This window comes from Pseudorasbora parva, chromosome 8 (assembly GCF_024679245.1).
Source record: "Pseudorasbora parva isolate DD20220531a chromosome 8, ASM2467924v1, whole genome shotgun sequence".
Classification (NCBI taxonomy): domain Eukaryota; kingdom Metazoa; phylum Chordata; class Actinopteri; order Cypriniformes; family Gobionidae; genus Pseudorasbora; species Pseudorasbora parva.
The window spans coordinates 18,004,291-18,026,526 of NC_090179.1; the positions used below are offsets into that span (position 1 = coordinate 18,004,291).

Here is a 22,236-nt window from a genome sequence, read left to right on the forward strand (position 1 = left end):
AGATGCAGTGAGAGATGCAGCGAGAGGTAAAATAGAGGCGGTTGTTATAGTGAATACAACCCCTTCAGGCTGATTCAAGTCCCGATCAGCCTGTCGTGGTTGTATTCGCTATAACAACCGCCTCGCTATACATTATCCCTTACTTAACAGAAACCAGCATAGGATGGGAATTGTTATAGCCATGTATTTTGATGTGTGTGTGTGTGTGTGTGTGTGTGTGTGTGTGTGTGTGTGTGTGTGTGTGCACATACTGAGCTTGTCCATATACACAATAGACTGAAGTGAATTCTATACAGCTAAAAATTAGTCACCAAACACCTACAGCAGACTTTGGATGTGCAACAGTGTTCTCCATCATCATCAGTTCCTATATAGATTGAAGCTGTTCTAGTGGCACATTGTGGCTGATACCACCTCAGTAATTCACTTGCCAAAAGCTTGTTTTTTCTTCAGGCATCTGTCAATAATTCTGGCAGAATTTTAAAAATTATATATTTCCCTTTCCGTTTTATTTGAAAGGCAAGTTAACCAGACCTACATATTAGAGTAGTTACTGGTATAACACCTCAGAAGTCACATTACACTAATCGGTCACTTGTATTTTATTTTATTTTTTTCAAATTTAAATACATTTCCTTATTTAGAGTATTATTTCATTTTAAGAAGGAGAGACAGATTACATGTTTAACATGGCTATCATGTATACCGTGATTAAACAACATGAAAAAAGATGACTAGCAAAAAGATGACCAAAAAAAGATGACTAGCAATTGAATCATGATGCTATTTGAAAATATCAACAGAGCTTACTTTGTTTCTGCTGAGGTGGTTCTGTGATGGGTAGGATGGGAGGACTGGTGGTGAGTTGGATGGTGGACTGGATGGGAGGAGGACTGGTGGTGGACTGGATGGGAGGAGGACTGGTGATGGGCTGGATGGGAGGAGGACTGGTGATGGGCTGAATGGGAGGAGGACTGGTGATGGGCTGGATGGGAGGAGGAATGGTGATGGGCTGGATGGGAGGAGGACTGGTGATGGACTGGATGGGAGGAGGACTGGTGATGGGCTGGATGGGAGGATGGGCTGGATGGGAGGAGGACTGGTGATGGGCTGAATGGGAGGAGGACTGGTGATGGGCTGGATGGGAGGAGGACTGGTGATGGGCTGGATGGGAGGAGGACTGGTGATGGGCTGGATGGGAGGAGGACTGGTGATGGGCTGAATGGGAGGAGGACTGGTGATGGGCTGGATGGGAGGAGGACTGGTGATGGGCTGGATGGGAGGAGGACTGGTGATGGGCTGGATGGGAGGAGGACTGGTGATGGGCTGAATGAGAGGAGGATTGGTGATGGGCAGGATGGGAGGAGGACTGGTGATGGGCTGGATGGGAGGAGGACTGGTGATGGGCTGGATGGGAGGAGGACTGGTGATGGGCTGAATGGGAGGAGGACTGGTGATGGGCTGGATGGGAGGACGACTGGTGATGGGCTGAATGGGAGGAGGACTGGTGATGAGCTGAATGGGAGGAGGACTGGTGATTGGCTGGATGGTGGACTGGATGGGAGGAGGAGAAGGTGTCTGGTGGTGGACTGAATGGGAGGAGGACCGGTGGTGGGCCTCTGGTATATGTCTTACATATATATATGTATATGTCTTACATATATTCATATGTAAGACTCTGAAGGCAGATCATTTTTTTTATTAAACAATTATCAAAATTGTTGGTGATTAATTGTATAATTGATTAATAATCTCAAATATCAATTAATTTTCGCAGCTCTAAAAGAAACACTTATTGGGTAAAGCAAAGACCAAATTTGATGAAGCAACAGATGAATAGCTATTTTTGGCCCACTGTGGTTTGCCCTGTGACAGCGGTACCAAGAAAATCCCCAACTGTAATTGCTGTCACATTTACTTTTATGTTGACTGTGGAGTAAGAATTTTAATAATCGCACACACTTACCATCAATTAACAGTTCATAAAGAGCCTTCATCCTGTCCAGGCATTTTGCAGAATGGTCTGACAGCTGCCATTTTGGCTGGAGGACTCGTGCGGACCAGGTTTTCTGTTTCTTTGTTTTCTTTCCAATGAAGACTATGGCCTTGTACCCCAATGTGTTTAACTTTTCGACCTGAAAATAAAGATTATATATATATATATATATATATATATATATATATATATATATATATATATATATATATATATACAGACGGTAAACAAGGCAGATGCCTCATCAACAACATGAGGGGTGGTTGTGGTTTTTGGTTTGGTTTGGTTTTTTAACCACGTCTCCTTTCTGTCCTCAAATTTCTTAGTGTTTTTTTTTTTTTTGGCCATTCTTTGTTTTCTTGGCTATACAGACTGGCAATATTTGCAGGTCTTGGTGGCCACACCAATAGCTGCTTTGCAGCCCACACAGGTTGTTATTGTTGACCCTCGTGGTATCTTAAATCTAGAATATAAAATAATCAACATTTAATAACCAAAAACACAAAGGAACTGCCTTATTTAAGTGTTACATTACAAATGTTTGTAATTTGGACTATTTCAGCATTATCAGTAGGCTAGTGTCAGATATCAACACTTCAAGTGTTTCATATTTTCAAACGCGAAACAGCACGAGATATCGTTAATATCGATGTAATTTATTTTGCGTTTAAATGACTATGCATTTCTGCCCTTGCGCCGTTTTAATGAACCGTGTGCTATTGTAGCTATTTCAGCTATTGTAGTGCATTTTGGGATTTGTAGTATGAGTGAGTGGTGGGAGTGCGATTTACCGCGGTCCATTAATAAAAGACGCATGAAATTATCCGGCCACGGAAAAAATATCGATATATGACTTATAGTCCATATAGCATTGCCCTACTACAGAGTCTATGCAACAATTACCAGGACTCCATTTTTTCATATACCTCCAAGTTTATTCCTGCTGCAGTGACATGAATTTGGAATCAATAAAGTTTTCAACTTATCATTGTGACCTCGATTAGCACATTGCCGCCAACTGCAGCTAACGTTAAATGGGGTGGCTAAAAATGTTAATGCTGGATAAACCCCTATTGGACACATCCCTATAAATTCATGGTGATAAATAATTAACGAATGATGGCTTAGACAGCGCTAACTAACTTTATTATTCAGGTTCCGTAAGCATATGTTGATATCACTACATGTATTCATTACCTACCTTTGAGGATGTACAGAATGAATTAGTGATGGGTCATGCGCAAAAGATGCGGCGGTTCGGCGCTTCGCTTTGAGTGAAAGCCGGCTCCCAATTTTTTTGCCTTTGGCTGCTTACCTCAAGGCAGAACTTTGTTTTGATTAGGGCTGTGTATTGCCAAGAATCTGGCAATACAATACGTATCACGATACAGGGGTTACGATACGATGTATTGTAATATATTGCGATATTGTAAGAGAGGCAATATATTGCAATATTCCTTTTTATTTTATTTTATATATAATATAAAAGAATAAAGAACACAAACATATACCTAAAACATGAGTCAAACTATGATATTGAATTAATGCAGTATAATTTATATCACTAATCACTATTTTGTGCAAATAGTGAAGGGAAATGTAAAGTGACTGCAGGATTCTTTATGTGTATATGTTTTAAAGGTTCACAGTATAGCAGTGGCCATTTAACAACAGAAAGTGCAGTCCAATTCATGACTGAATGACTGTTTTATATTTAATACAGTTAAGCTATTTTCTATAAAGCAGTCTATTGTATAAAGTGCTATTTCAAGTAACGTTACTGAACTGCAGAGCTGGTCATCATATCCACATCGCTATGATCTTTCGTTCTGCTGCCACCGCTGTCAGTTTTGGTGTGTGTTTATTTTGTTACTGAGAGGAAAATGTGCAGTACATTCTATCAAAATGCTTCTCAGCAGCGCGGGTGATGTCAGGATGTTAAGCGAGCTCTGAGTTTCATTGTGTTTCCCGAGTATTAGATTTTAACTTGGCCTATATTGCAAACAAAATTATTCTTGTCGAATTCCTTTAGTGGCTTCTTTTTAGCTGAAGCCAAAATGAGTCCACACTTCAGCTCTGTACAGTGCAGGAGCGGAATAATGCTATCGTCTTGAGAGCTGGGTTTGCGAATGCAAACACTAGCAATGCACGCACTTTTATCTTGCGCTTCTCTGGCTCCGCGTCAGTTATACGTTCTAAGATAACACTGCCATCTAGCGGTTGGGTGTTATACAGTCTGTGGTTTAAAGCGAACACAAAGACACGAATCTTGGATGTAAATAAATAAATATATAAATATCGATACAGTGTTTTTGAGAATCGATACAGTATCGCCAAACATAATATCGCGATATTTACCTACCTATTTACCTATTGCCCTAGGGGTCCTATTAATCTTCAAGCCTTCTGTCCTCCTCCTTTCGTGACGTCAGACCAGGAAAAATTAAATCTGCTCTGCCCGGTTAGGGCGCTTGATACTTATGTCCACAGAGCTGCCCTGTGGAGAAAGACTGATCAGTTGTTCGTCTGATTCGGAGCCCCAAAAAGGGGGGCGCCAGTATCTAAGCAGAGAATGAGCAAGTTGCTGGTCGAGGCCATCTCGCTTGCTTATGAAGCGGCCGGACAGCAGTCTCCCCTGGCTATCCGGGCGCATTCTACTAGGGGTATGGCTGCTTCTAAAGCACTTCTGTCGGGGGCTTCCCTCCAAGATATATGTAATGCGGCAGGGTGGTCCTCGCCGCTGACTTTTGTAAGATTCTACGAACTGGATGTATGCATCTACAGTTGGGGCACAGGTGTTGTCGTAGTCGTGTGCGCTACGGCTTCACACATACGAGCACTTGGTCCTATGGCGATGTGGGTATAAGCGTTCTCACAGCGTTTCGACGCAGCTCGAGTTCCCAGATAGGGAACGTCTCGGTTACGTATGTAACCCTAGTTCCCTGAGGGGAACGAGACGCTGCGTCGCCCGGCCATACTCCCGGCATGCTCATGATCACTTACTTCAGGCTGTTTCAGAAGCTAGTTTCTGTTTGTGTTCGCGGATGCTTTATAGTTTCCGGTCGATGACGTCACCCGCCTATGACGTACGATCTCCTGATTGGACTTGTTCTATACGCGCTTCACGACGCAATCACGCAGAGGCGTTCTCACAGCGTTTCGACGCAGCGTCTCGTTCCCCTCAGGGAACTAGGGTTACATACGTAACCGAGACGTTTTTCAACTTCCCCCACAGTATTGTGGTCATTGATGGCAACTTCCAAGGCTTTCTTCTTAACAGCAATTTTTCTTCTCAGTTGATGCCTTCGCTTGTTCCCACCTACAATGAGAAACACAAAATGAGTGTACATTCACATGATCACTACACAAAAGCACCATACAAAATAAAACTTCACAATATGTGTGTATGTTTTATGATTATTGTGAGAGATGTTGTGTGATCATTTTTGCATAAAAAGTTTCATAATCATTTGAAAAATTGTGTATTTTTTTTTTTTTTTTAAATAGAGTACAAAATTGGTTGGTCAGGATAACTCTGCACCATGCAGAAATATTGGACAAATTTGGATATTGCACTCAACCTTATTATGATTTATTATGATGACAGTTTTATTTCATTTTATTATTATGATGACATATTTTTCAGTATGCTGCCCTGACTTGTAGTAAACCTATTTTAAAAAAAGTTTTTTTTAATTTTATTTTTTTAAATTAAAGGTTTTGCTATCTTTACTATGTATAAATCAGTAGTGAATTCATTTTTCACAAATCTGCATTACTAGTCGCCTTTTCTGCTCTCACCAGACTAACGATACAGCTGAAATTTTCGCTGTTTGATGCAAATATAGCCCCTCGATGGTCCTCTGCAGGTCATTTTGGATTGTTGCTCCTTTGCACGACAACAAACAAATTGATTAATGCCAATTTCAGTTTACAATCAGCCTCTTTTCAGATGCCCTGTACAAGAGCAGAGCCTATGATTCTTAAAATATCCCATCAAATGTCTGTGCGAACTTGACACACAATGCATGTGTAGTAATTTATGTTCACAGTGAGGACCACAGGTCAGATACTACATTGATCATTATCTAATATTGTCACATAAACCTGGAAATAATCATACAATTAATTAACGTGTCAGAAGTTAAATTATTATTAAGAGAATCCTGATCAGTGTAAAAGTGCTGACTAGACAGTTGTTTTCTAAGGGAGCACCTATGCATGGAACTCTAAAATGCAAAGGCCAAGCATCAGTGTTAAAACCACTCAATTTGGACACAACTTTACATGAAAAATGCTTACCGGCTTTTGACATGTACTTGGGACATGTGGCTGCTCGAGAGAGAGGAAGCTGTTAACCTGTTTAGCCTCCTCCCCGATTGTTGTTCCAGCTCCTTCTTGATTGCGTCCCCCCCATTTTAACTGTAACACATTTAAATGAATGTTATAATTTGGAAAACAACAAGTAGGGGCAGAGGACAGACAATCATAATGTGTGTTGGAAATGGTAAGCAATACATCTAATTGTCATTATTACCTCACACATCCATGAATGCGCTTTTGCATGCATGATGGAGAGAAATGGGCGCATGTTCAGGAAGTCCTCCAACTCTGGACAGTGGTCCACAACTTTCTGCAGATATTGACAATATTTACAGACCACATCAGAGTAAAAAAACTGGACGGTCTGTGAAGCTAGCTGTTTCTGGAGATATAATGGGTATGCAAATATTTCTCCACATATTCAGTCCCTTCAGCAAAACCCCATGACGGCAGACAGCAACTTCTACACCTTCCTTGTCTAGTTTGCTTCTAGACTTGTTAGCAGACTCTCGTGCTGTGGACCACTGACCAGCACCACATCTCCCTTTCCCTGGATTCTTAAACAGATGAGGGCAAATACAGACATTTACACAGTTACATAAAAAAAGCTGTAAATCATGATATTTTGGCATTTGATGCAAACCAAATAATGTTTAAATTTTTGTTTAAAAGCTTGTCTCGACATCCCTGGGGCAGTGATTTTTAGATCCTCATACGTGGTGTCCACCAAGTACAAGGTCTCAAAATTGACAGTGGCTGGCCAGTAACCACTTTCAACCAGATCACTTATGGTCACTGGCAAGGTTTTTTTCCACAGGAGCAGTTTACTGATGGAAGGAAGAGGTTGTATCTTCCTGAAATTTCAGACAAAAACAATTATCTCTTGTTCACAAGAAACAAAAAACACACTATGAAAAAAATATTTTAAAAAATGTTACCATTTATTCCAACTTCATCCAGCATGTCTGTTGGAGTAAACCAGGATTTGTGTAAAATGTAAAACAGCCTATATAACCTGAGACTTAGGGTGTACTCACACTAGCCAGTTTGCACCGTGCCCGAGTGCGTTTGACTACCAAAGCGCGGTTCGTTTGACTAGTGTGAGTGCTCCGAACCGTGCCCGGGCTCGGCTCGATTAGCCGGCCCTGGCCCGCTTGGAAGAGGTGGGCCAGAGCATGGATCAGTTGGACTCGGGCGCGATTCACATGCAGTGTGAGCGCTAACCGTGCTAGAGTCCGTAATCAAAGCTGCAAAGTCCTTGCTGCACTTCAGCTGGTACCTTGCAAACCTCATAATACGAGCAGCATGATTACGTGAACATTTTCGCGCCACTAAGGCGACACATCTGTTTAACAACAGGCTGTGAGAGGGCAGTGGACCACCATGGACCAAACGACACAAAATTATCCACAAAGAAAACAGAGCGATGGACTCCATTGTGTTCAGAGAGCGCCGCTCTTCCTGTTTATCCCGAAACCGTCGCACCATAATGACGTAAGCGTGCTCCGACACGAATGCTGAAACCCGAAACCGTCGCACCATAATGACGTAAGCGTGCTCCGGCACGAATGCTGAAACCCTCCTATGTGAGTGCAGGCCAGCGGGGGAGTGGGGAGGGGGGACAATCGTACTCGGGCCCGGTTCATGGCAACCGTGCTTAGTGTGAGTACACCCTTAAAAACTACCTTTTTCACGATAGGAGAATTTCCTTCCCTCGTGCTGCTGAACAAAAGTGGATGGCGGCAGGTGTCTGAAGAACCCCTCCACCATGGATAATCTGTTATGAAGCACCAGGGCCTCATGTGTGGAAAGGTCACAGGCTGTGCAGTAGAGTGATCACGGTAAACAGTCCCTACACATCACTAATGCAGCCTTGTGTCCACAGTGATGGCATTCTACATTGAAAAATAGAAAAGAAAGTTAAACCTTTTGACAGAATATTGAATTAAACTCTCACTGGCTCTAACGTGTGAACTGACTATAGCTTGCATTTGAATAAAGACATTGAACCTGGTACTGTATAGTTGCACTTTTTTGGAGTGTTGCAGTTTTGCACCTTGATTCTTCTTCCCTGTTATACCTCAGAGCCTATAATGGTCTTATACCTTGTAATTAATATGTAATTTGTGTGCTTTTTCCACAACTGAGATAATGTTATTTACCTTGCAATCCAGGAATGCATCAACCAGGAATATGGCATCTTCGGGGTCAAGGTGATTCATTTTCAGCTTGGTTAAGTTATATTTCCACGCTTCCTTTTACTCCTTGTTTAACTTTTCCTGCTTATAGGCCATAAGGTGAACTAGGAAAAAGTCTCTAAAAGGTGATTTTTGTTCACACACCTGGGCACTACTTTTTAAATGCATTTTTGCATAGACAACACCCTTTTAGACTTTATGTTAAAAGTTCTCCACAAAATATCCTGCAGTTTTCTGTCACAATCCATAAATGTATATAATTGTGAATTGAAAAAACCCCAAAATTCTTATACTGCTGGTTTTGCTTGTAACTTTATTTTATTCATTTTAGCAACACAAAATATCTCTCAAACTGACATTTATATATGTACCTTAACATTTGAGACAGACATTAGTGCATTACTATTCTCAAGTGTGAATGTAGACCATGACATATGGCAAATTTGTAGAAAATACTCTTAAATTTAACAGATTGGCACTAAGAAAAATTAAACATAAACATTGTAAATGTAGCAACACTGTGACGTTTTATACATAAAAATTTTCAGTAGGCACTGTGTATTCACAGAAAGATAAAAAAAGAAGTACACTTTGCCTCAGGTTTGCTAAATGACTCAAAATGCTTCCCTGCCCCCTTAATTAAAAAAAAATCCACAATAGATTAATTACAGCTCAAAATCAGCCTAAAATTTGACAGCACGTCTTTATTCATCAGTATCATCCCTATCACTATCATCAAAGCCATCACCCCATGTAGCGCTTTCCTCTGTTTCCTGGGAAACATTTGCACACTTTTGGCACCGACATAAATCGGTACAAGACAGTCTTGCAGACATACAGGAACATCTTCCGGTCTCACATTTGCCTTGCATGCAACTGCAGTGGACTACCTGCAACATACTTTCAGGGGCAGGATTTCTAGTCATCCAGGTCACTGTTAACTCCCCATCCTCAAGGTGCCATCCATTGCCAACGGGTGAAGGGGCACACATTACACTTTTCAGAGACTGTCTCATTATGGCTGCTTGGTAGTTTGCCCTTTTGCAGTGTTGGTACAGGGCGTCACTTGTTGGGGGCATGGATAGTTCTGGCAAAGCTGACGATGCCATGCAGAATGCTTTGTATCTTGCATCGTTCACATTTTCAGCAGATGACTGGCCATACAGGTGGCACACATATTTGCAAAGTAGTTCAAATGTAGACTGGTCCAGGTTAAAACTGCTTCCTAAATTTGTAAATGCAGCCAGGTATTCCTCTTTCTCGCAAGCAACAGAAAATGCCTTTATTTTGCCTTTGCCATAAAAGGCGCTTGTAGAGTCACAGCCTGAGAAGGTATGGATCCCAATAAGTGCCAAACACACACTGGTGCCAAGAGCATATGACACCTTAGCTAAATCAATGATCCTTGTTTTGTTGCCAACCCCCGTGAAAAAATACACCCTACATGGTAAGTCTGGCTGCAGACTTAAAGCAATCACTGCCACATCAGTATCAAGGCTCTTGATGACTACGGTTCGATGTTCCTGTGCAGCATGTTGTACATGTAAAAACACTCTAGTGTCACATTCCTCATGATCACACGTCAGATCTTCAACAGCACTGAGAGTGTAAGGGTGGATCGCCTACGGTGGTTCTGACTGCAGGGTTGCCGAACGACTAAAGAAACGCAATCAGCGTGATGGTAGAAAACTGTACATTTCTTGTCTATAACCACCCACTGCAACTTATACCAACGACGGAAATAAGCGCAGTTACAATAGCAAAATATGTGGGAGAGCGTTGCTTTAATGTGACTATATTGTATTGCAATAGGGAGCACTTCAAAGTCAATACCAAACCAAAACTAGTTAGCAAATCATTTATAATTGAAAGAATTTAATGACAAAATCCGGCTATGGTTACACTTAAAATAGTTACAAAATAGATGAATGAGATGATAAAACTTATACCATTAATCGTACCCAGCATGTATAGAATGTTACCTGAGAATAGGGAGAGATAGAGAGAGATAGAAAGATAGAAAGAGAGAGAGCAAAGAGAAGAGCCAAAGAAGGCCCTAGAAGAGACAGCCAGAGAAAAAGACAGCGTCAGAGGAAAGAGACCCCCAGAGAAAAAGAAAGAACCTCAGAGGAAGAAAACCCAGAGAAAAGACCTCGAGCAACAGTTGCAATCTTCTTTTATACATCCCTTGACCATGTGACTGAAACCCTGAGACATTCAAACTGACCAGTCAGACCAGAACTTCCCCCACTGTACTACAGGTGTGGCACCATTTGGCCTACAGGCCCTCAACATCTCTTTGTCTTTAGGAATCCCAAACAGCCCCACTGATAAGAGAGAGGGGGGTGAAACACAGTAAAACAAATGTCTTTGTTCAATGAAAAATATCAAATATCTTTGATTATTTTGGATTCTTTCAAGAGTTTGTAAACCCTCCTTTACAGTCACGCAGTGACACAGGTCTCCATGTGCTATGTACAAGCTGAAGTCCTTGCCCACAGTGGTAAGATCAGCATCTTTCCACGCAACATAGAGGAATTCTGCCAGTGCCTCTTTGTTTGTTCCATTTGATAGAAACTTCTTCCATTGTGTTGGTGTCTTCTGATCCACTCCATAAATTTTCACCAGTTGTGTACCACCAGCAGCTCTATGTGACCGTTCTAGATTCTTAATACTCATTTCTGGATACTGGTCAATCACAAAGTCTATCCGTGTACAGTTGTGCTTCAGAGCAAGCTTGACTATGTACAGCAGTATGGTGTCGGCGAGCTCTCCGAAGGTACTTGGTATGGATCGAATGGCTTGAAAGACTGCCATGCCATCGAAGAGAATGGCTCCATCTGCCGGAACCTTGTCAACTAAACAGTCTCCACCTTTGGTTTCCAATAAATCCATTAGAGCTGATTTGTTTGTTTTAGCAAGTGAACCATCAGCACTGGCTAAAGGATACGACACAGTTCCCAAGGAGTAGGACAGAATTTCCCGCAGGTCAATCTTTCTACTCTGACCTACGACGAGTAGTCTGGAAAATAGCTTCTTGTCGGCACGCAGAATCACTTCCTTGCCTGCTGCGGATTTCTTCTTTGTCTTTGCTTGATCACTAAAGGTCTTTAGTTTTTGTGTTTTGATGGGAGCAAATATGTCAACTGATGGTGATAACAGTCTATGGTCCATAAACTCTTTGACAGCATTTTCCCCCTTTTCCGAAGCTGCAAGTAAATCTCTCATGATTTCTTCAGCTGCGACTGTCCCAGAGCTAAGACACACAATGCCATCTTGGTGTGTGTCAAAAGGATTCAGCATGGAATCTAGGGTGGAAATTATTCTGGTCACATCTTTTTCATCAGCATGAATTCGTGTACTGTCAAGGTCTTTTCGTTTCCTTATATCGGGAGATTTACCTGCCATTGCCTCACATTGTCTTGCTATGGCTGCTCTTTCATGTTGCGACAATATCCAGCGATATACTGCAGCTCGATTCTGTGTAATCCCTGTCCAACCACCCTTTGTCTTGGAATCTCTGTTGCATGTTTGCTCAATGGCCTGGTCACAAGCAATCGAGGCAAATCCATGGACACTTTGGGGTTGGACAATCCACTGGCCTTTAACACAGAGCTCACTGTGGCAAGAAGGATGTGTGAGGGGCAAATTGACCATTTCCAGCCAGTATGAAGGTAAATATCTAGCATAATTGACACGGTCATATGCAAAAAACCATGCCATCATCAAGCGCACTGTTGACAGGTGAAGCTGCCAGTCTGATTCTTGTGTTGCTCTCACAAAAAGGAGGAGTATCTGTACCATGTCAATGTATGAACTCCAGAAGGCAAACGTTGGGTTTTCTGCACTTCTTCTTTTCACGAAGTCTTCATATTTTGAACACATTTTGGCAAATTTCTCATTTGTACACAAAAAACATCCATTGTTCTGTCCTGGAATGCACATTTGAGCTCACTGATTACATCCATACACTCATCTCTCTCCTCTGGTGTCAAAGAGTCTAAGAAGGTGAGAAGTCTAATACGTTGCAGACTCTCATAGAGAAGTTTGTGTGCCCTCATGCTGCGGTTGTAGTGATGACCACTGAGCACTCCATTGATGGATCCTGGGGCAACAACTTCGGACTCAATGCGTATGTCTTGAAGTCCTGCATCTCCAAACCTTTTTCCTAGAATGCCCAGGTAGGACATGCATGTGTGAAATTCACCTAGACGAATCACTACACGCTGAGTAAAATCATCATCTTTCCAGCACTTTTGCTGAGCTTTGGCATATATAGCTTGGTCAAAAACTAAGACTATATGGTCCAGTTCTAGCTGATCTGCAATTTGGACACTTCGCTTCAGAATTGTGTTGACTGTTGACATCTCTGTCGGTGAAGCCTCAATGACTGGAAGATAATATAGTGCTGACTTTTGCAGAGTGCCATCACCTTGAAGCAATGTATGGAAACCTGTCCAGCTTGGGATAGTGCATCTTTCAGCATCTATGGACTTTATAAAAACGTATGCCAGTTCAGTTTGTGCGGCAGATGCGGTGTTCAATTTGTATGTCTCTCTCTCTAATGGAACATTTTCATGATGAAACAAGTTCTGTGGTCCTTGTCTTTTAGACTGATGGTACTGTTCTATAGGGATGCTAGGGGGTGCTTTGAATGAGGAAACTCCCTTCTGTAGTGGTTGCCTGTTTGTTGTTGACACAGTTTCAACTACAGAACTTTGCAGCATAATCCCATTTGTGTGGTGGGTAGTTCCACGACCTGACAGTGTCTCCTCCCCAAAGTCAATATTGTCCCACACAAGTATTGTAGGAACCTTCTTTGAGAATCCCTTTGGTATTTTGTCACTGCCCTCTACTAGTTGTAGTTGGGCAAGGCTAGTGTCTAGACTAACAACTGTGTCCCATGAAGCACAATGCCCTAGTCTATTTAGAAGTGATACAATTTGTGATGAACCTGTTAAATGGCGAACAGTTAGACCAAGACACAATGATTTAGGGGTCTGCCTCCGTCCCTTAGATGCAAGATACACAATGTCTTGACAAATAGATAGTACTTTAAGGTTCAAATCATCTGGAATATCAACATAATGGGCCAATGTTGGCTCCTCAGTTGCACCAATAATCCAGGAAATCAGATTGTACAGTTCAAGTGGCACAACAGATTTTGCTTCACTCACATTTAAATCATCTGACGTGGGTGGCCACGGGCATGTCATACTGGGAGAGTCACATAAAAGCATCTTTAATATTAATGCTGCACTATAAAGTGTCCTTGTGTCCTCTGTAGCATTGACAGAGGCCATTGAAATTGGTCTTTACGGACCGGCTGTTGTACTTGCCGTGTTTTCATCATCACTTTGGCTACTAGTTACCTCAGTTGACTCTGTTGTTTCTGTACCTGATGGATGAGGTAGCCTATCTATTAGCTTATCTGCAGACAGTGTCTCAACAAAAACCAGCTCACTGATGTTGCGCTTGCTGGGGGAGTGAAACACCAGCTGGGGGAAATCACGGGTCAACCTCCTCTTCAATTTATCCTGCCTGAAACAAAGATACAGTGAAGAATTATCACAACATTAAGATATATTAACACTGAAAACAAATAAGTTAAAATTCATCCCCCATTACTAGCAGCAAACTATATTAACGTTAACATTAGTGACGTGCCATTATGCTAATACTTCATGTCACTGTTTAAGTTCAGAGATAAGAACACTGTGATCTAGCGGTCGGGATATAAACAGACAAAATGATCCAACTTTCATGAATCTGTATGATTATGTATATTTTTTTGTATATCGATTTTGCGTTTTTGAGATACATTATCACCACAAAAAAATATTGCGATACTCAGGTGTATTGCTATTTTCTTACACCCCTAATAAATATATATATATATATATATATATATATATATATATATATATATATATATATTGCATAAAAGCTGCCAAAGAAACTCATGGTAATTAAATTACCTGTAGTGTGAAGCATCAAGATCTTCATGGTTTTTCACAAGATTTAAAAAGATCCTTCTTAGCTGCGTCATTGTCAGCACCTCTTGGTTTACAATTATTCTATGGCGGATGATCCTCTCACAGAAGATCTTGTAGCTGGCTTCGAAGGTTGGATCATTTCTGAAAAGAAAACATTAAAAATGGAAAATATATATTATTTTGTGTGGCATATGCCATAACCATTTCACCATGAATTCTATTTAAAATAGTGTAAATAGTAGAAAATCCAAAACAATTGACCAAGCGAATTGTGAAGATTTTTTTAAAATGTATTCTTCAGATCCAGAGGAAGTTAATGCTCATCAATGGACAGACTCATACTAAATGTACGAGAGTCTGTTAGGACTAGGCTACACATTTATGCCACGTAATTGTTTATGAACTAATGCAGATGAATAATGGCAATGTTTATTTTACAAAGTTTATATTGTAATATAGTTTAGACGGTTGTAACAATGCATATTTTATCTCCCTCACCTGAACTTGAAAGAGCAGCTGAAACTGCATTAGTAAGGCATTTCAAAATAAGAGTCAAATAAGAGTCAATGAGTACTTTGAGCTTGTTTATAATTACGTCACGTGTATATATATATATATATATATATATATATATATATATATATATATATATATATATATATATATATATATATATATATATATATATATCGCCTCCTGGGAACTAGGAAAAAAAACATTTTTTTTGAATTTTCTATTTATCCATGTCATTACATTAATAGTTTCCAACATTTTCATAATATATGTAATATTTCATAGGAATATTGATATATAATTTCTTGGCTAATCATTTGTTGTGTCTCCAACATGCCTGATAAACATGATTTAAGTCCTGGTGTCTCTACAGTGGACATTTAGGAAATCAATGCCCTGCTTTGTAAGAAAAAGTCATATTTTGATTAGAAACCCCATTACATTTTCCTGAGATGTTGATTTATAACAAACAATTTGAAAATTCATCAGATTTAAATTATAATTACAAAATACTGTCATATTTTTTTATAAGAGTGCTACAAATTAATGTCAGCCATTTTTAAAGACCAAGAAGATGTTGTTGTCCTGGTGAAACCTCCAAACATTTGGTATCTGTGCAAAGCCCCGAATGTGCTCTTTACAGGACATCCTGTAGACTAAAATATAATGTCCACTACAGTGGACAAAAGTTTATTACTGGGTCCCAGGAGGATAGATGACTTTGGTTACACAAACAGCATTTAATTTCATTCCCATTTAATTCATAGTAAGGAGGAAAGACTAAGAACATTATTCAATAAAGCATTGAGGTTATAACAGGTAACTAAAACCATTAAAAAAACGTAATGTTAACTAAAACTAAAATAAACAAACTTGACTAAAACTAAATCAAAATTTGCTATCAAAATTAACACTGCAATGTGTGTGTGTGTGGCGGGGGGGGGGGGGGGGGGGGTCAATGCTTTACAATAATGAGAGTAAGGGAATTATTAATTATTATCAGATAATGCAATGTAACAACTCACTGTTCTTCTGAGGTCCCAGTAACTGTTGCAGTAGACTTTGTCAAAGAACCTGGTGTACTGTCTGTAACAGGACTTGTGGTATCGCACCTCCAGAGACACACAGTCTTTGTCTCGAATATGCACAAGAATGCTAGTGTCTTCTTTCATCTCAGCAGCTTTCAGCAATTGGCCTGTAATTAATATTTATATATATATAGTGTTCGATTTATATAGCGCTTTTCAAGGTACTCAAAGCGCTTTACATTGAAGGGGGGAAACTCCTCAACTTCTAATATTTTTTTATATAAACATTTGTAAATAAAAACTGTATTAACATTTGAACACTGTTAACATCTGACTGTACAATAAATATTACATAAATAATGTGACGTTAATACCCAGCATATGACAAAACTTTGTGTGTGTGAGTGTGTGTGTGTGTGTGTGTGTGTGTGTGTGTGTGTGTGTGTGTGTGTGTGTGTGTGTGTGTGTGTGTGTGTGTGAGTGAGTGAGTGAGAGAGAGAGAGAGAGAGAGAGAGAGAGAGAGAGAGAGAGAGAGAGAGACTTTTGGGTCTTCTTTAATCAATCAATAAATACATAAGAGCCTTATTAAATAAATAACAACAAACATCCCATCAAACAAAGGCATTTGTGCCTACTTACATTACATTTTTACATGCTTTTTTTTTTTTTTTTTTTTTTTTTTTTAAATTAAAAATTAAACAGTAAACAGTCATCAACATCAACATCACAAATACAATGATTTACAGCCCATTTACCTTTAAACATCTCCATATCATTCACCAATTTGTAATATGTAAACTCAATTTTAATACGAGATTTTAATAATCCCTTTAAAACAGACACAACATCAGTTGACCCAGCATCACTCATGCGATGTTTTCTTGATAGCCATATCGCCAATTTTGCCTGACCAAAAAGAAAGTTTAACAGAACATGTTCTTCCCTCCTACTTTTAATATACTTAGGTCCATAAATAAAAAGTACTGGAGTAAAAACTTCTCCTAAATTTTGAGCCCACTCTTCTAAGATACAAAACAAGGATTGAAGCCTTTCACACTTGAGGAACAAATGAAACACGTTCTCCTCCTCACTACAAAATGGACAACCCACCCCAACCTCTGGATCAAGGTGTGCTCTGTGTCTGTTTGTAGCTATACTCCCGTGCACTACTCTCCACTGAAGGTCACCAGACCTTTTCTCAATGGGTAGCTTATACAGGGACCTCCAGCGTCCTTTAGGGGATTCACCTGGCCCTAGAACCTCCCGCCATTTGGACTCGCTGACACTCTGCAGTGTGTTAAGATGTCACACTTTCACACACATAGTGTAAATGTCTCTCTTGTTCGCATCGCCAAAGGCGGCCAAAAAAGGTATCTTAAATGACAATATACAACCTTCTTTTTCTTGCCATGTACCAGTCTTTGCTGTAAAAAACAATTCTGGAAAGTCAGAGTTATCAGCCTCTTCATCAACAGTCTCCATTGCCTGTCGAAAATCCTGAGGCAGAGACTCTAGAATCTGAGTCAACATATTTTGTGCCATCCTGACTGATTTTATTCCAAGTTTTGAAGCAAAATTTTCAGGGCTTATCCAACTTTTTTTATCTTTTAAATGTCCAATTTTTGTCATATTTGCAGCCCACATGGCTTTTCTGAAAGTATCTGATTTGAAAACATTTGATTCCAGTTCAGAATTGAAAAAAAGTGGTTCCTCTTTCAGCCATAATTTTTCTGTGTTAGCCGCACTCCGTGAAAAACTAAAAATTGTCCATGACTTTAAAATTGATCTGTAAAAGACACTCAGCCCACTTAAATTCAGTTTGTCAAAGTCCATCAAAAACAAATGGCGGTCCAGCTCCATATTTCCAGCTCTTCTTAGGAGGGCACAGGCCACTTCAGCCCAGCTCACATCCACTCCATAGAGCAGTCTTTGCGCCGTCTGCATTCTGAAAGTCCGGAGTCTTGCTCTGATGTCCACCAGTCCCTGGCCTCCTTCTTGTCTAGGTAGATACAGTACCGCCGCCTTCAGCCAGTGCTGTCCCGACCAGAAAAAATCCACTAGTCGCTTTTGTATTCCTCGCACTAGATCCTCAGGAGGTTCAAGTATTGTCATTCTATGCCAGAGTGAAGAAGCAACCAAGTTGTTGCATATTAGGACCCTCCCCCTATATGACAACTGGGGTAGCAACCATTTCCATCGAGACAACTTTGCACACACTTTCTCCAAGAGGCCTTCCCAATTTTTCTTCTTAAACTCCTCTGTCCCCAAGAACACTCCTAAATAATTAAACCCTGCACTTCCCCACTGTAAACCACCAGGAAGGTTAGGACCTTTGGAAACACTACCACACCATAAAGCATCGCTCTTTCCCCAATTAACTACTGCTGATGAGGCTCTTCCATACAACTCTAATGCCTGTTTAAGCACTTGAATATCACTTTGATCTCTGATTATAACAGTGACGTCATCAGCATAGGCCGAGAGTTTAACAGAACAGTTTAGGGCATTGAGCTGCAGGCCCTTTAACTCTCTTCTCATTTTACATAACAAGGGTTCAATTACAATGCTGTATAATTGGCCCGAGATTGGACAACCTTGTCTGATTCCTCTTTTAACTTTAATAGGAATACTCAAAGCACCACCCATTTTGATCATACATGTCGCTTCGGCATATAAAAGTCCAATCCTTGAAATAAATTTTTCCCCAAACCCAAAAGCATTTAGAGTTTCAAACAGAAAAACATGATCAACCCTGTCAAAGGCCTTTTCTTGATCCAGAGACACCAGGCCCATACTAACATCTTTAAAATAAGCATAATCAACAACATCCCTGATTAAATGAAGATTATCCATGATTGACCTATTTTTAACACAATATGACTGATCCTTGTGTACTACTTCATACAACACCTTATTTAATCTATTTGCAAGAACCTTTGAATAGATTTTATACTCTGTACACAAAATTGCCACAGGTCTCCAATTCTTTAAAAGTGTTAAGTCTCCTTTTTTCGGGAGCAAAGATAATACAGCTCGTTGACAGCTAGTTGGAAGAAACACCTTCACTGAAACATTCCTGAAGGACTTCAAAATAATCATCTCCAATTATTGTCCAAAATGATTTATAAAACTCGGCCGGTAGTCCATCCAGGCCAGGGCTCTTGTCTGAAGAGAGATCCTTTACAGCCAGAGAGACCTCCTCAAAGGAGATGTCAGTCTCTAAGAACACTTTATTATCCTCAGATAGCACCGGTAAGTCTTTTAGCAGCTCTCTTCTGCAATGTTCATCAGATTTTTCAGCAGCGTACAAATTGGAGTAAAACTCAACAGCAATCTTTCGCATTTTCCGTGGTTCTGAAGTAACATGTCCATTATTGTCCTTTAATGAAAGCATCAAATTCTTCTGGCCCACTTTGCGCTCTAAATTAAAAAAGAAAGTCGTAGGAGCATCCATGTCCTTCAGGGTTAAATAACGGCTTCTTATGAGAGCTCCTTTAACCCGTTCATTCAGTATTAAACTTAAATGATTTTTCTTTTCAGTCCAGCGTTCTTTTAAATTAGCATCATCATTGACAGTCATTTCCATTTCAATATCCACAATCTCTTTTTCAAGCCACTTTAAAGTATTTTTTAAAACTTCAGATGAATAAGCAGAAAATTTCTGACAGAAATCCCTTATGTGCACTTTTCCAACTTCCCACCACTGTATAATACTTCCAAAAAGGTGTTTTTCTGCTTGCCATGCTTCCCAAAACAGCTTAAAAGTTTCACAAAACTCTTTATCTTTTAAAAGTTTGGTGTTAAAGTGCCAGTAACAGCTTTTCTGTGTACTTTTAGACAGTGTGAAACCAACCCTAATGAGTTTATGATCAGAAAGTATGTTAGGAATAATTTCTGTACTAACAACTCTATTTTTCAAATTACAAGATATATAAAATCGATCCAAACGAGCAGCAGAAATCCTATCATTACAGACCTTTACCCATGTATATTGTTTTATAGAAGGATTGTGTTCCCTCCATACATCAAAGAGATTCAAATTTTCTATAAAACCAGCTAAAGTAGATGCTGAAGATGCATGAGTTTCCTCCCCATTTCTGTCAAGAGTAAAATCAAGAGTGCAATTCCAGTCCCCTCCCACAACAATATACACATCTTCATTTTCTTCACTAACTATTTGTTCAAACTTTTTGAAAAGTAAACTCCTTTCTGCTCCAACATTTGGAGCATAAATATTTACGAACAAGAATTTAAAATTACCAATTTCAGCTTTAACAGTTAAAAGCCTTCCTGGCTCTATTTCATTTTTTAATAGCACCTTAGCATTTATAGTAGGAGAAAAGAGGATAGCCACACCAGCACTTAAATTGGTCCCGTGACTGAGAACATACTCTCCCCTCCACCACAAACCCCAGTCAACTTCATTACTCAAACTGCTATGAGTTTCTTGCAAGAATGTAACACTCAGTTCTTTCAGATTAATGATTTCGGATAAAACCTCATTCTTTCTCCTATCCCTCATCCCATTGATATTGAGAGAACCAACCCTTAAAATCTCCATAAGAAAATTAGAGAGAAGGAGATAACAGATCAGATAGAAACAGAAACTTTCAGCCATTACAATTATTTAGATTTTCCCTTCGCTTTTCCCATCCTTTTTCCTGATCTAACAACAGTTAAATATTTTTTAAGACGAAATCTTTTCTGTTGTGAAAGTTCATCATAGCTGCTTTTTTTACTAGCCCACATAACTGAGGCAATAAACTTGTCAGCATCAGGGAAATAATCTCTTATTTCAACACCTGCCTTTCCTTTTGTCTTATCCAGAAATGAATTAATCTGCTGAAGGGGATATAAATCCTCTACAACATCATCCCTCATTCCATCATCAGTATACTGTGATAAACTTTCAGTCTCATCAGCCATATCTTCCTCATAAACACCTTTCTGTACAACATCATCATCATCAGCGTCACTCTGATCATCATCATCCTCCCTCACTTCTTTTTCAGGTAAATTAACACATCCAGGTTTCTCCACACAGCTAGCATTTTCATCCAGCTCACTCACCTCCTCCTGTTGCTCGTCTTCTCCCTCTTTAGCTTCTTTATCCTGCTCTTCGGTTCTCTCCTTTTCTTTGTTATTAACCGGTAGCATTTCTTGATTAACTACCGTCACATCATTTCCATCATCACGAGATGTAGAAGGGCGCTGTTCTGATCTATGTGGACACATTAATCGCTTATGGCCCAAATCTCCACATTCATAACACTTCAAACTCATCGTACTCGCGTAGACCATGAAAGAATTCTCTCCGTGAGAAACACGGAAAGAAACTTCCAAGGTCTTCTCCGGCGAACTGAGAAACATATAAACATGTCGTTTGAAAGACAAAACGTGCTTTAGTGCGGCGTCCTTACATCCAAGTGGGACTGCTTTTATAGGACTTGCTATCTTACCAAATCTCAGTAACTCCTTCACGATAGCTTCATTAGATATGAATGGGGGAGCATTCGAAACTATTACTTTAGTCGCTGGGGCAGATAGCGGGGTTACCGGAACAAAAGTTTCCTTCACCCAAATTCCGCTTACCGTTAGTTCACTAACGAGTGCTTCAGTTTTCAAAAACACGACTATCGCTTTATTCATGCGTGACGCCGAGATAATGTTTCCAAAACCAATTTTCTGACCGATAACTAGGAGTAAATCCTCCACTGTCACCCCAGCGTCAGGCACACACCTGCAGCCATTCCGGAGTGACAGAGGGGATGTTCCCTGCGCGTGGGCAGTCGCCATCCCGGCGACTACACAACGCACACACACAAAACAACTTTCCTTCCTATACTGGTAGATTTAAAACACAGCGAAGGGAGAAATATAAATAAGTGCATAAAGCAGAAAGGAAACACCGAAGAACACTCAACCACGCTCTCAACACGCGCTCAGCACCTCCACAAACTCCCAGCATGCACCAGAGAGAGAGAGAGAGAGAGAGAGAGAGAGAGAGAGAGAGAGAGAGAGTCTTACCTGCTGACAACGTTTCTGCCTGTGAAAGATGGCACAAGGCAGGAAGCACGGGACCTGCACAAGCTGCTGGCAGGCCCGTCCTGGACCGTAGTGTCTTTTTTGACGGACATTCAATTGAGGTACTACTACCCGATGACACAGACTGGCCTTGATCT

The 22,236-nt window shown here is 40.2% G+C and overlaps 1 long non-coding RNA gene across 1 annotated transcript; it reads right to left on the reverse strand.

The window, feature by feature from the left end:
• Positions 1–13,929: 13,929 nt before the first annotated feature.
• Positions 13,930–16,093, reverse strand: LOC137084213 (uncharacterized). Its single transcript, XR_010906721.1, has 3 exons — positions 16,052–16,093; positions 14,496–14,654; positions 13,930–14,058 (listed from the first exon to the last, which is right to left on the reverse strand). It is a non-coding gene; the product is annotated as an uncharacterized lncRNA (long non-coding RNA).
• Positions 16,094–22,236: the final 6,143 nt, after the last annotated feature.